Genomic DNA, 12,735 nt, shown 5'->3' with positions numbered 1-12,735 from the left:
GTATAGACACAGGCACCCTGAGATGACATTTGCTGTGCAAAAGCACCCTTGAAATTTCACCAGCACTAGTTTGCATAATGACTTGCACTCACCCCAGAGTTGCAAACCAGATACTTCTGACTTTACTCTATATTCTTACTGCAACTGCCTCATTGGTAAAAAAGTGCTGGTTTCCATGGATATGAACTGTTCTTCTGTCTCCATTAAATGTTTGGTGGATATGGGTATGCCAAACAATGTAGAAATTGCCTCATGTTTACTGACAACCAGCTAATTCTCAAACAAACTGATAAGCTAATGTCATTCAGGTTGTCAGAAGTACACGTACTGCACCCATCACACACAACACGAAGCAGAGACATAGACCCACCAAAGCTCTCCTAGATGAAGTTCACATAACCGATGTCCTCAGCAGCCCCCAAGTGTACTGTTTCGAAACAACATCCTCATCGACACATTCAGCCAAATCTCATGTAATCTCTGTTTATAAGCCCACAAGGCAAGCCATCACACAATCCAACATTCTGTTCATTGGAGACTCCATTGTGAGACATACTGATGTCCTTTTCACCATGTTTAGTAAAGAGAAAGTCACGGTTAATTGCTTATCAGGGGAAGGGCCAGGATCCACGATATTACTCATGCAATTGGGTCATTGGAACACAAGTACCAGTATGACTGAGTTCTAGTCCATGTAGGTGTAAATGACTTAAGATGTACCTCCTTAGATTATATGAAGAAGAGACTTCATGGAGCTCTCTGAATATGCCCCAAACTTTTATGACACTAACATTGAACAGCATTATACCTTTTCCAAGGGTGATGTCACATTATAAACAGAAGGTGATTGACCTAAATAATTGGCTTAGTTTCTGGTGTCATTCCAAGGGGGTCCGATATTTGTCAGCATGGAAGGGGGAAGGTCAACATACCACACAGCTTTGCCCAAGATGATCTGCACCTCTCTCTTCTAGTCTTTCAAATATTAGCTAAAATATTGTCCTTCACCATAGTGCCTTTTTTAGCAGTGCCGAATGGAAAATACTTCTGTCATAGCAAATCAAAACCAAGAAAATCTAAAGCCGCGTTACTGCTTAATTCAAGGAGTCTACACAAACTCCACTCCTTACAAGCTCTCCTCACCCTAGAGAATTCTGAGATCTGTGCAGTCATTGAGACATGGTTTAAAGCCACGGAGAGCACCATGGCAGATGATGTCCTTCATGGATGCATCTGCAGTCATAACAGCTGGGTTGTCCTGTCGTCAGGCAGCCCGTTCATCTGACGTCATCTCTGTTGGACTTGTATAAAGGCATCAGCATCTTCCTCAGTCTTTCTTGCGCTGTTCGCAAGTGCCGGTGGTCGGATCCAGAGATTTTTCAAGACTTCTAAAGCTAAGTACCCGTTTGGGACTCTTTCTTGCCTCAGCCGATGTCAGAAAAAGTTAATAATTGTTTAACCTGTGGGAAACAAATACCTCATAAAGATTTCCATTCTTACTGTCTGCCTTGTTTAGGCCCAGCCCACGACGTAGCAGCCTGTTCGGCCTGTGCTTCCTTCAACCGACGAACGGCCGGTCGGAGTTTGCAGAACAGTTTTTCGGTTCTGACTTTGGGAACCTCCGACTACACTTTCTGCCAAAACGCAAAGACCGACACGCTGAAACCACGCTTAAGCAAAAAAACTGATCTAGGTACAGCCGAATCTATCTCTACTCTTGAGGCCCCTGCTACAATTCTTGAATCGGCCTCTGTACCCACTGGCGTATCAGACACCATTCCCTGGATGTCTCTACCCCAGCACGTGGTGCTGCTAGGCCTCCAGCAGCCATGTCCATTAAGGCCTTCGCCAGGGCTAAAGCAGCCAAGTCTACCAAATCAGTGCCTGTTAAACCACCCTCAACCAGGCCCTCTTCTAGTTCTCAAATGCTCACCTTGGCAGAAGATTTGATTTCTTTAATCAGAGGATCTCAACCTCACCCAGACAGGGCCTCTCAGCCCCAGATAAGAGACCTAGGGCAGAGCCCCTGAGCCAGTGTCCTCTGATGATTCTGCAGATGAATCAGACATTACTGACCAGCCAGAGGCCCCTTTCTCTAATTTTGAGGATTCTGATGCTGAAGAATCCATTCCAGCTGCCTCCTCCAGAAGAATTCTCCTTTGGGGAAACCTTGCATGCCATGCGAGAGCAGTTCCAATGGCAGCAACAAGAATTCTCAGATTCAAAAGACTTAGAACCTTTCTGCACCTTCCACAGCACAGGCCCTTAGCTATACCTCCTGTTCTTTCTGTGGTAGATGTTTAATGATGTCTGCTCTGCTCCAGACTCATTACCCCAGCCCCTGCCAAACCAGATAGATTTTACAGGGTGCCTGACACTCATCACCACCTTTACAAGGCCCCCCTTGCAGACCCAGAAACAATATCCCAGGGTCCCAAGGCAGTTGCCGCGACCATAGCTAAAAACCCTACTCCTTCTGAAAGGGAAGCAAGGGCATTAGACAGATGGGGTAAAAAAGTATACACTTCAGCTACTCTCTCAGCTAGAGCTTTAAACTGCCAGTTTCACATGATACAATACCAAGAGTTTATGCTTGATCAGCTAACCAAAAAAAATTAACCACTGATGAAGCTCTTGACAAGAAATATGTATTAGAAATGGTAAATAACATACAACAGGTTAGTAACCATTCCTTAAAATGTGGCTATGATGCACTGGAGGCTTCATTTAGATCAGCCATGACTGGCACAGTGATAAGAAGGCATGCATGGCTAAAGGAGCAAGCTCTACCAGATCATGTTAAAGCAAAATTGTTAGATGCTCCTATGGATAAGACAAGTTTGTTTGGTGCACCTGCCCAGCAGGTTATGAAGAAAATGGAAGAAAAGGCAAAATCAGTTCAAACTGTTAAAGATTTCCTGCAGGTTCAACCCCCAAGGTTTAGCAGGAACTGGCCTGCCAAGAATTGGTCCTTTCCTGACTCCACAAGATTTCAAAGGGGCAGGAATAGACGTTCCAGAGGCAGAAACCAAACCAGAGGAAGTGCCTACAGAGGACGACAGTGGCAAGGTAACAACGGAGGCACAGACACAGCCACTGCCACTACTTCAACACAGCCACAGTGACTTACTCCTAAAACCGCCTACCAGGGAGCAAATAGCAGCCCCACTAGGCGGAAGGTTAACTGTATTTGCAAAGAACTGGCACCACATAACAAAAGACAAGTGGATTCTGCAAATTATACATCAAGGTTACCGATTCCACTTCCACACTATACCAGTCAAAAGAGGAATGCCAAATCTACCTCCAAATCAAAAAACAGAAGCTTTACAACAGATAATGGAGTTAGCAAACATGAGAGCTGTGGAAAAAGTGCCTGCAGCAGAGCAAGGAAAGGGTTCTACTCCAGACTGTTCCTAGTTCCAAGAAAGGAAAAAGTTGGAGACCAATACCTGTCCACCTTGAATACATACATCATTGTCCCAAAATTCAAAATGCTGACCCTACAGCAACTTCTTCCCATGCTGGGCAAGGAGTGTTGGCTGGTAACTCTAGATCTCAAGGAGGCATACCTGCACGTCCCTATTCGACCAATCTGCAGAAGATACCTCAGATTTCTTGCAGGATCAGAGCACTATCAATTCTCAGCATTGCCTTTTGGCTTATCTACTGCCCAGAGTATTCACAAAATGCCTGGCATCAGTAATTATTGCAGACTGCAGAATTCATATTTACCCATACCTGGACGACTGCCTGCTACAAGGGGACAACAAAAGCAAGTTGACAACAGATTTGCAAAGGGTCATTTACTTGCTACAAGCACTGGGATACACAGTCAATCTACAAAAGGCAAGACTGATACCATCCCAAACAAGGACATTCTTGGGGAATTGGACACAGTGAGACAAATGGCATTCCTAACTACAGAAAAACAAAAGAACTCCCTCTTTACTTCTTGTCCCTAACAAAGCTGAACAAATTAACAGCAAGAAAAGTTCTGCAGGCCTTGGGCTTCATGGCTTCATGCATAATTTTGGTTCCATTTGCCAGACTACATATGAGAAAACTACAGTGGTATTTATGGTCCCAACACAGACACAGCCTCGAAACAGAAATCCCACTAATTCCATGCTTAAAACAGGAGTTCCTATGGTGGGCCCAGGCATGCCGGTCCAACCCAGGCCTTCCTTTTCTCAGATGTCAAGCAAGCCAGAGCATTACAACAGATGCTTCAGACCTAGGATGGGGGGCCCACATGCTGGACAAATGCGTGCAAGGATTGTGGACTCAGGATCAACTTCACCTGCACATCAACCTAAAAGAAATGCTGGCTGTAAAACTGGTTATCCAAAAGTTCAGACCATTTCTCAAAGAGGGCCAGCTGTTGATAAGGACAGACAACACCACAGTCATGTGGTACATCAACAAACAGGGAGGCACTCATTCATACCCCTATGCAGAATGACTTTGGAACTGTGGACCCTGGCACTCAGCTACAACATCCAGCTGCAAGCAATATTTGTACCAGGAAAAGAAAATACTCTAGCGGACATCTTAAGCAGGACCACATCAGATGCTCACGAATGGCACCTGCACCCGGACATCTTCAGGACCATTACAAAGAAGTGGGGAATGCCTCAGATAGATCTATTTGCATCTCCTCACAATCACCAACTCAAAAATTCTGCACAAGGACATTTCACCCACTAGCCTGGAAAGTGGATTCGCTCTCCTTCAGCTGGAAGGGCCTAACAGTTTATGCATTCCCACCTCTCCCTTGATACACAAAGTACTCCTAAAAATCAAGGAAGAACATCCAAGGATAATCCTGATAGCTCCAAACTGGCCAAGACAACACTGGTATCCACTACTAAGGAGCTTGTCGTGGAACAATATGTGGCCAATACCCTGATGCCTTTGATGCTAACTCAGAACAACTACAGCACCATACATCCAAACCTGAAAACCTTACAACTGACTGCATGGAACATCACATAGCAGCAGCTAATCAAGAACTTTCCCAAAGAGTTAAAGACATTATTCTTGAAGCACGAGACCTTCAACAAGAAGGAACTACGCTGGAAAATGGAAAAGGTTTGTCAGCTGGAGTTCTGAAAGAGGAAAAGATGTGTCAAACATAGATATGCCTAACATCCTGGAGTATCTGGCGAACTTCTCCATTCAGGCCTGTCCTACTCCTCCATCAAGATACATGCATCAGCTATTTCAGCAGAATACAGCTTTGATCCACCTGTTTTTCACACCCTCTGCTCAGACAATTTCTCAGAGGAATCAAGAATGTAAAACCTCCAAGAAAACCACCATTACCAGCTTGGGACTTAAACAAAGTTGACACTATCACCCTTTGAGCCAGCAGCAACAGCAGACTTACAACACCTGTCATGGAAAACTGCTTTCCTACTGGCAATTACCTCAACAAGGAGGGTTTCAGAACTACAGGCCTTAATGGCAGTGCAACCCTTCCTAATCTTCCACCAAGATAGAGTATCCATGAGGACTAATCCAACATTTATGCCTAAGGTGGTATCCAGAGTGTCTTTAAACCAGGCAATCCACCTACCTACCTTCTTTCCCAACCCACAAAACAGGATGTACATAGACAGCTACGCTTACTACTTGACAGAACCAAAAGCAGCAGATTCTGTTACTCCTTCCATGGAAAACCAATTCCACAGAACATAAGACCTCATTCTACAAGGGCAACAGCCACTACCACAGCCTTCTTGGTTTGCCACTGCTGTACTGCAAGGGATCCTAAAAACCATAATCTACCTTATCCTCCTCCCCTAGTTGGCTATGGTATTCTACCCAGCTGTTATGACTGCAGATGCATCCATGAAGGACATAGTACAGTTTTGTACCTACCATAAATGTAGATGTCCGAACTGGATAGCATCTGCAGTCCCTCTGAGGTACTCCTAGGGTGTTTATGTATTTGTTTGTATATATGTACATACTTGCTTATTTTTGTGGTTACCTCTATCCTTTTGGAAACATTGGCATCTATCCAAAATATTTTAGTCTGGGGCAAGAAACACTGAGGAAGATGGCGTCGGCTGATGCCTTTATACCCGGTCCAACAGAGATGACGTCAGATGAAGAGCTTACAGCAGCCGGGACCGACCTTACTTTGAACGCCCGACGACGGGCTGCCCTGGACGACAGGACAACCCAGCTGTTATGACTGCAGATGCTATCCAGTTCGGACATCTACATTTATGGTAGGTACAAAACTGTACTTTCTTCGTGTTTCACTGTTGCAGTCATTACACTTGGGTTATCTGCCTGCAGGTAGCAGTCAGTAGACCCGAATACCAGAGTCTTGGGATTTCTGCGTCGAATGTTGTCTCCTCTTCCATGACGTCAGGTCTTAGGGGTATAAATCATGCAGCTGATGCCATTACATCAGCTTTTCTTGCCGCGTGGGTGCCCAAAGCAAAAGCAGTTCCCAAATGCCGGTCGGCCGCTACCTGAAATTTTCGGTTTTCGAGTTTCAAACCTGAAGTCTTCTAAAGCTAAGTGCCCCATTGGGGATTCTTTATTCGTGCTCTAACCTATGTCAGAAAAAGTTAACAATTGTTTTGCCTGTGGAAAGCAAATACCTCACATAGATTTTCATTCTTACTGAGTCACCTGTTTAGGCCCAGACCACGACGTCCCTCGCTGTCGGTTTTGTGCCTTGTTTAATGCCCGAACTGTTCGTCGTCAGAATATCTTTGTTGCTAAATTCTTTCACACTCGTTCTCCGTATTCCAAAATGACTTCGGTAAGCCATCCTACTACCGATCTTCCAAAAAAATGTAAGGATAAAGACAGAGACAGACCGCATAGGTCCAAAACTGCCGATGACGCTTCCGGTAAGCTAGTCACCCGTCTGCCGGTACTCAGTGAGACGCTTTCACAGCCCCTGATACGTGCTTCAACAGGTTCGCAGGCCTCTGCTGAGACCCATTCGGAGTCCGGTATGCCGTGAGATGCTTTGATTATGGAATCTGCGGATGTCACTACCTTGGATGGGTGCAGAGCCGCTGTGCAGGTACCGGCTTCTGAGGGTGTATTCCGACCTTCCGATGTTCATATTAGACTACTTCATTTCAGACTAAAACGACCCAGTTTCTCAGGCCCAATGACCAAAGCGCATGCTCAAGCTCCCATGCCACAGAAACAAATGCTTAGAATAACTGAAGACCTTATAACTCTAAATGGGGATGCTAGCCTTCCCCCTCTAAAAGACAAAGAATTGATTTCCCTTCTGATTCAACAGACCATGAGTCCGATGACTCTGATCCCTCTGATTACCAGGACACATACCCTTATCTACCTATGAGGATTCAGGTGCAGAGGATTCCATTCCCTCTGCCTCCCATCCAGAGGACTCTTCTTTTGGTGAAACCTTGCATACCTTAAGAGAGTATTTCCGCTGGGAATACCAGGCTACGCACAGTCCAACAAGAGACTCAGAGAATTTGTAGACTTGCCTCAGCACAGGCCTCTAGCTATACCCCCTGTCCTGAATGTTGTAGATGATGTTTTCATGGAATCCAGTCTTACTCCTGATACTTTACCACCAGCTCCTAGAAAGCCTGACCGGTACTACAGGGTACCTGACTCTCACAATTTTCTGTTTAAGAATCCCACTGCGGATCCAGAGACCATTTCCTAGGGACCTAAAGGTATTAAGGCTACTACAGCCCAAAATCCTTCTCCTTCGGGCAGGGTTTAGAGGGCTTTGGACAGATGGGGCAAGAAGGTATATCCCTCTGTAACTCTTGCCCTCAGGGGTTTAAATTGCCAGTTTCACATGTTGAAGTTCCAGCAGCATATTATGGAACTAATTAAACAAAAAATGTTGCTTCCAGATTTTGCAGAAAATAAAGATTTACAAGAGTTAATGCATTCTGCAAACCAAGTCAGTAAACATACTTTGCAGTGTGGTTTTGATGCCTTAGAAGCATCTTGCAGGGCTGCTGTCACTGGGTCTGTACTGAGAAGGCATGTCTGGCTGAAGGAACAAATCTTGCCAGACCATGTCAAAGCAAAATTATTAGATGCTCCATTAAACCAGGAACGTTTGGCACAAAAGCAGAAGAGGTTCTTAAAAAGATGGAAGAAAACGCTAAATCTATGCAAACTGTTAGATTTCTTACAGGTACAGCCACCTAGATTCAGTAGGCATTGACCTTCAAAATACTGGTCCTTTCCAGTCCCTACCAGATCTTCTCAGCCCAAACCCAGGGCCAACAGACCACCAAGGCTACAGTCTAAGGGTACACAGAAATCTAAACAAGAGAGTGCTCCCATCTCAAAAACAGGGAGTTGTAAGCCACCCCCCTATGGAAAAAATTTACAATGACTTGTCAATCATCCTTCCCAGCCATGCCCAAGTACTTGCACCCCTAGGAGGAAAGCTCGCACTGCATGCAAAAAACTGGATGTCCATTACCCAGGACAGATGGGTCGTAAACAGTGTATCCCAGGGATACAGATTCTACTTCCACTCACTGCCAACCCCAAGCGGGTTGCCTGACCTTCCTCCAAACCAGTTGCCAAAGGCTCAAAAGCAAGTACTTTTTCTTCTCAGTATCAGGGCTATTCAACCTGTTCTAGTAGAGGAGAGAGGACAGGGTTTCTACTCCAGACTGTTCCTGGTGCCCAGAAAAGAGGGCTCTTGGCCGACCTATCCTGGACCTGTCCATTCTCAACAATCTTCCTGGTGGTCCCAAAATTCAAAATGCTTACACTACAATAGCTGCTTCCTATGCTAGCCAAGGACTCCTGGCTAGTCACCTTAGACCTAAAAGAAGCTTATCTGCACATCCCCATAAGGGAATCTTGCAGGAAATATCAATGTTTCAGGGCAGGCTCTATGCACTATCAGTTCTCTGTACTTCCCTTTGGCTTATCTACTGTGCCCAGGGTATTCACAAAGTGCCTGGCTCCAGCCATTGCATACTGCAGGCAGAGAAAAATTAAAATGTATCCATACTTGGACGATTGCCTGATTCAGGTGGACAGTCAGGAATTGCTATTTCAGCACCTGGCATTTGTAAAGAGACTTCTAACGTCTCTGGGGTACACCATCAATGAAAAGAAATCACATCTGGTCCCCAGCCAAAAGATTGTATTCCTGGGAGTAGGCTTGAACACAACTTCCCAGATGGCATTCCTTACTCCAGAAAAGCAGATTTATTTGACAAGTTACTTCAAACTAATGGCCACCAGAACCCAGCTATCTGAAAGAAAAATACTGCAAGCCGTAGGGTTCATGGCCTCATGCATATTCTATTAATTCCATATGCAAGACTGCATATGAGGAAACTTCAGTGGTACTTAAGTCTCTGATGCCAACATTCTCAGGACCTGGAAACAATTATTCCCATCATTCCTTGTCTAAGGGCAGAGTTCCTTTGGTGGGCAGAGGCTTGCAACCACAACAAGGGACTCCCTTTCACTCTACCCCTCGCCGCCCAAACCCTGACAACAGACTCATCAGACTATGCATGGGGGGGGGGGCTTACATGGCTGGCAAATGCATTCAAAGCAAATGGAGCCCAGGACAAATTTGCCTACATATCAATCAAAAAGAAATGTTAGCTGTACAGAATGCTCTGACAGCCTTCAAATACCTTATCCTTCCAGGACAGCTCTTGATAAAGACAGACAACACGGTTATGTGGTACATAAACAAGCGGGGGGAAGGGAGACTCATTCCTACCCACTCTGCAGGTTAGCCATGGCCCTGTGGAACACAGCCTTGAGCAACCAAGTGCACCTGCAAGCTCAATCCCTGCCAGGCAAACAAAATTCACTGGCAGACGACTTGAGCAGAAATCTACTGGACCCACACGAGTGAAAACTGGAACCCAACTCATTCAAACTTCTAACCCCCAGGTGGGGGACACCAGAGGTAGACCTCTTTGCCTCCCTCCAAAACCATCAATTGAGCAAATTTTGCACCAGAAATACCCACAGCCAAGCATGGAAAGTGGATGCCCTATCCTTTACATGGGAAAACCTCTCGGTTTATGCTTTTTCCCCTCTGCCCCTCCTCTCAAAAGTACTACACAGTATCAAACAGGACAAACCAAGGACAATCCTTATTACACTGGACTGGCCCCTCCAGCACTGGTACCCACTCCTACGAAGTCTGGCAACAGTGCCACCCTGCCACCTACATCAGACCCCATTCCCTGCTGTCCTAGCAGGAGGGACAGATTTTGCATCCTCCACTGTAAACCCTGAACCTTGCAGCCTGGCTTATTCCCTGAATACACCTCCAGCAACCCTCAGCAAACAGGTGCTGGATGACATCCTTGAAGCCAGAAGGCCTAGTACTAGGAAATCCTATTCAGAAAAATGGAAAAGATACTGTTCTTGGAGCCATTCTCAAGGAAAGGACACAGCCATGCCCACCTTACCTCAAATCCTAGATTACCTAGCAGAGTTGCTATACAAAGGCCTATCCTTTTCTTCTATTAAGATTCATGCTTCGGCCATCTCAGCTCATTGTAATACTGAGCCACCGCTCTATTCTCACCCTCTGGTCAAACAGTTCCTGAGAGGAGCTAACAATTTAAGACCCCCGAGGAGTGCTCCCACTCCTGCCTGGGACCTTAACTTTGTACTAGAGAAACTCACACTTCCCCTTTTGAGCCTGCTCCTACAGCACAGTTAAAATTCCAGTCTTGGAAAACAGCTTTACTTCTAGCCATCACTTCAGCAAGAAGTGTCCGAGTTACAGGCACTAATGGCTGTGGAACCCTTCATTATTTTCCATGCTGACAGGCTTTCCCTCAGGACTAACCCTTCTTTTATGCCCAAGGTGGTAGCTAGTGTGGCTCTAAACCAATCCATCCATTTACCAACTTTTTTCCCTAATCCTCAGAATAAAGGGGAAAAGATCCTGCACTTTTTGTGGACGTACACAGTTAACTCATGGTCTACCTTGACAGGACTAAGCCTTTCAGAAAATCTGACCAGCTGCTAGTCAGCTTTGCTACAGGGGCAGAGGGCAAGGCCATTTCAAAGAAAACCATTTCCAAATGGATAGCACACTGCATCCATTTCTGCTACAAACACCATGGAAAACCTACGCCGCAGGGGATCAAATTCATTCCACTAGGGCTACCTCAACCTCTACAGCATTTCTCAGGGGAGTCCCTACCAGGGACATCCTGGAAGATGCAACCGGGAGTTCTGTGCACACCCTCACCAAGCATTACCACTTACCTGTCTTATCTAAATCCAGAGCTGGATTTGCCACAGCAGTCTTACAAGGCCTGCTAGCCAGCCCTACTATTACTTGACTGCCTCCACCCTTCCTCAGCTTTGGGAATCAACCCAAGTGTGATGACTGCAACAGTGAAACACAAAGAACATAGTACAGTTGTGTACACTTACCATAAATGTAGATGTTCGAGTGTATTCACTGTTGCAGTCCTGGTTACCCTCCCTCAAGTCCCCTGACTCTTCTATGCTTTCTACCTATCCTCTTTTTGACCATATCTTATGGCTATGGTATTTACTTTTTACAGGTATTGTTCCATACCATGTAACTGCTTCCTATTTTGGGGGCTCCTGACATCTGGGGCAAGTAAAACTGATGTAATGGCGTTGGCTCCATATTTTATACCCCTGACAACCTGACGTCATGGAAGAGGCGACAGCATCCGACGCAGAAATCCCAAGACTCTGGTATTCGTGCCGACTGAGGACTACCTGCAGGCAGATAACCCAAGTGTGAGGACTGCAACAGTGAATACACTCTAACATCTACATTTACGGTAAGTGTACACAACTGTACTTTCAAAGCTATAATGCCTTCCACACATTTAGACCATCTGCTACATAGACAGGGACTAAAGGTGGAGGTGTCTTGATTTACACCATAGGCAAAATGTCATACCACTTCCTTACAAGCTGTAGGTCCCCCCTCTATGACCCAGGAAACTAAACATGTATTTAAGCTTACTCGAAACACACACCGTCCAACCCAGTACCATATGAATGGGTGACTTTTAATTACTCCTCTATTAACAGGGAATCATGTATAACAGAAAAAGTGCAGGCACAGATCCTAGATTTTGTAAACACAAATTCCCTGGACCAGATTGTTAATACGCCGACCAGGGGTGGAAACATACTTGGTCTGGTCCTCACTAATATGGGGGAGCACTGCATACCCCCTAGTGTAATGACCTCTCTGGTAAGGTCAGACCTCAGAACGGTCTTCTTTGAAGTAAAACTAAACCTGGGACCCCAGCTAATCCTGGAATTTATAAGAACTATTCTGAGGCTATTTTCCTACTATTAAGCGGTAACAGGGCAAAATTCCACACTCCCCTAGCCCTGAGTACATTGCTGCCTATGCAGAACTATTCACAGAAAAGCTATACAAGCATGTTAATAGCTACATAGAGGCAGTTGTATCCACAAGAATAATACAGAACTCACTCAAAAAAAAAAAAGTCACTGAGGTAGATTCACATCAATAGAATGTTAACAGAATGAAGAAAATTATGACAGAAGTTAGTAGGTGTAGTACCCAGCACAAATAAGAGCATTCGTCAAGCTGAACAAAGAAGTTGGAGAACAATTAGTCTACCAAAGCCAACATTGAGGTAAATTTGTCCTCCCAGGTGAAGGACAACCACAAGGCATTCTTTAGCTTTGTCCGCAACCTCAAAGGCAGTAAACAATTGTGTGCAAAGTTCA

General features: G+C 45.3%; 1 protein-coding gene across 1 annotated transcript in view; it reads left to right on the top strand.

Annotated features, from left to right (window-relative positions):
* The window catches only part of LOC122800363 (mediator of RNA polymerase II transcription subunit 15-like), an 886,273-nt gene that overhangs the window by 614,126 nt on the left and 259,412 nt on the right, over positions 1 to 12,735 (top strand). The gene's annotated exons all lie outside the window — the stretch shown is intronic.

Source organism: Protopterus annectens, chromosome 4.part0 (genome assembly GCF_019279795.1).
Source record: "Protopterus annectens isolate FY-2018-M chromosome 4.part0, PAN1.0, whole genome shotgun sequence".
Taxonomy (NCBI): Eukaryota; Metazoa; Chordata; order Ceratodontiformes; family Protopteridae; genus Protopterus; species Protopterus annectens.
This window is presented reverse-complemented; position numbering and strand designations above follow the sequence as displayed.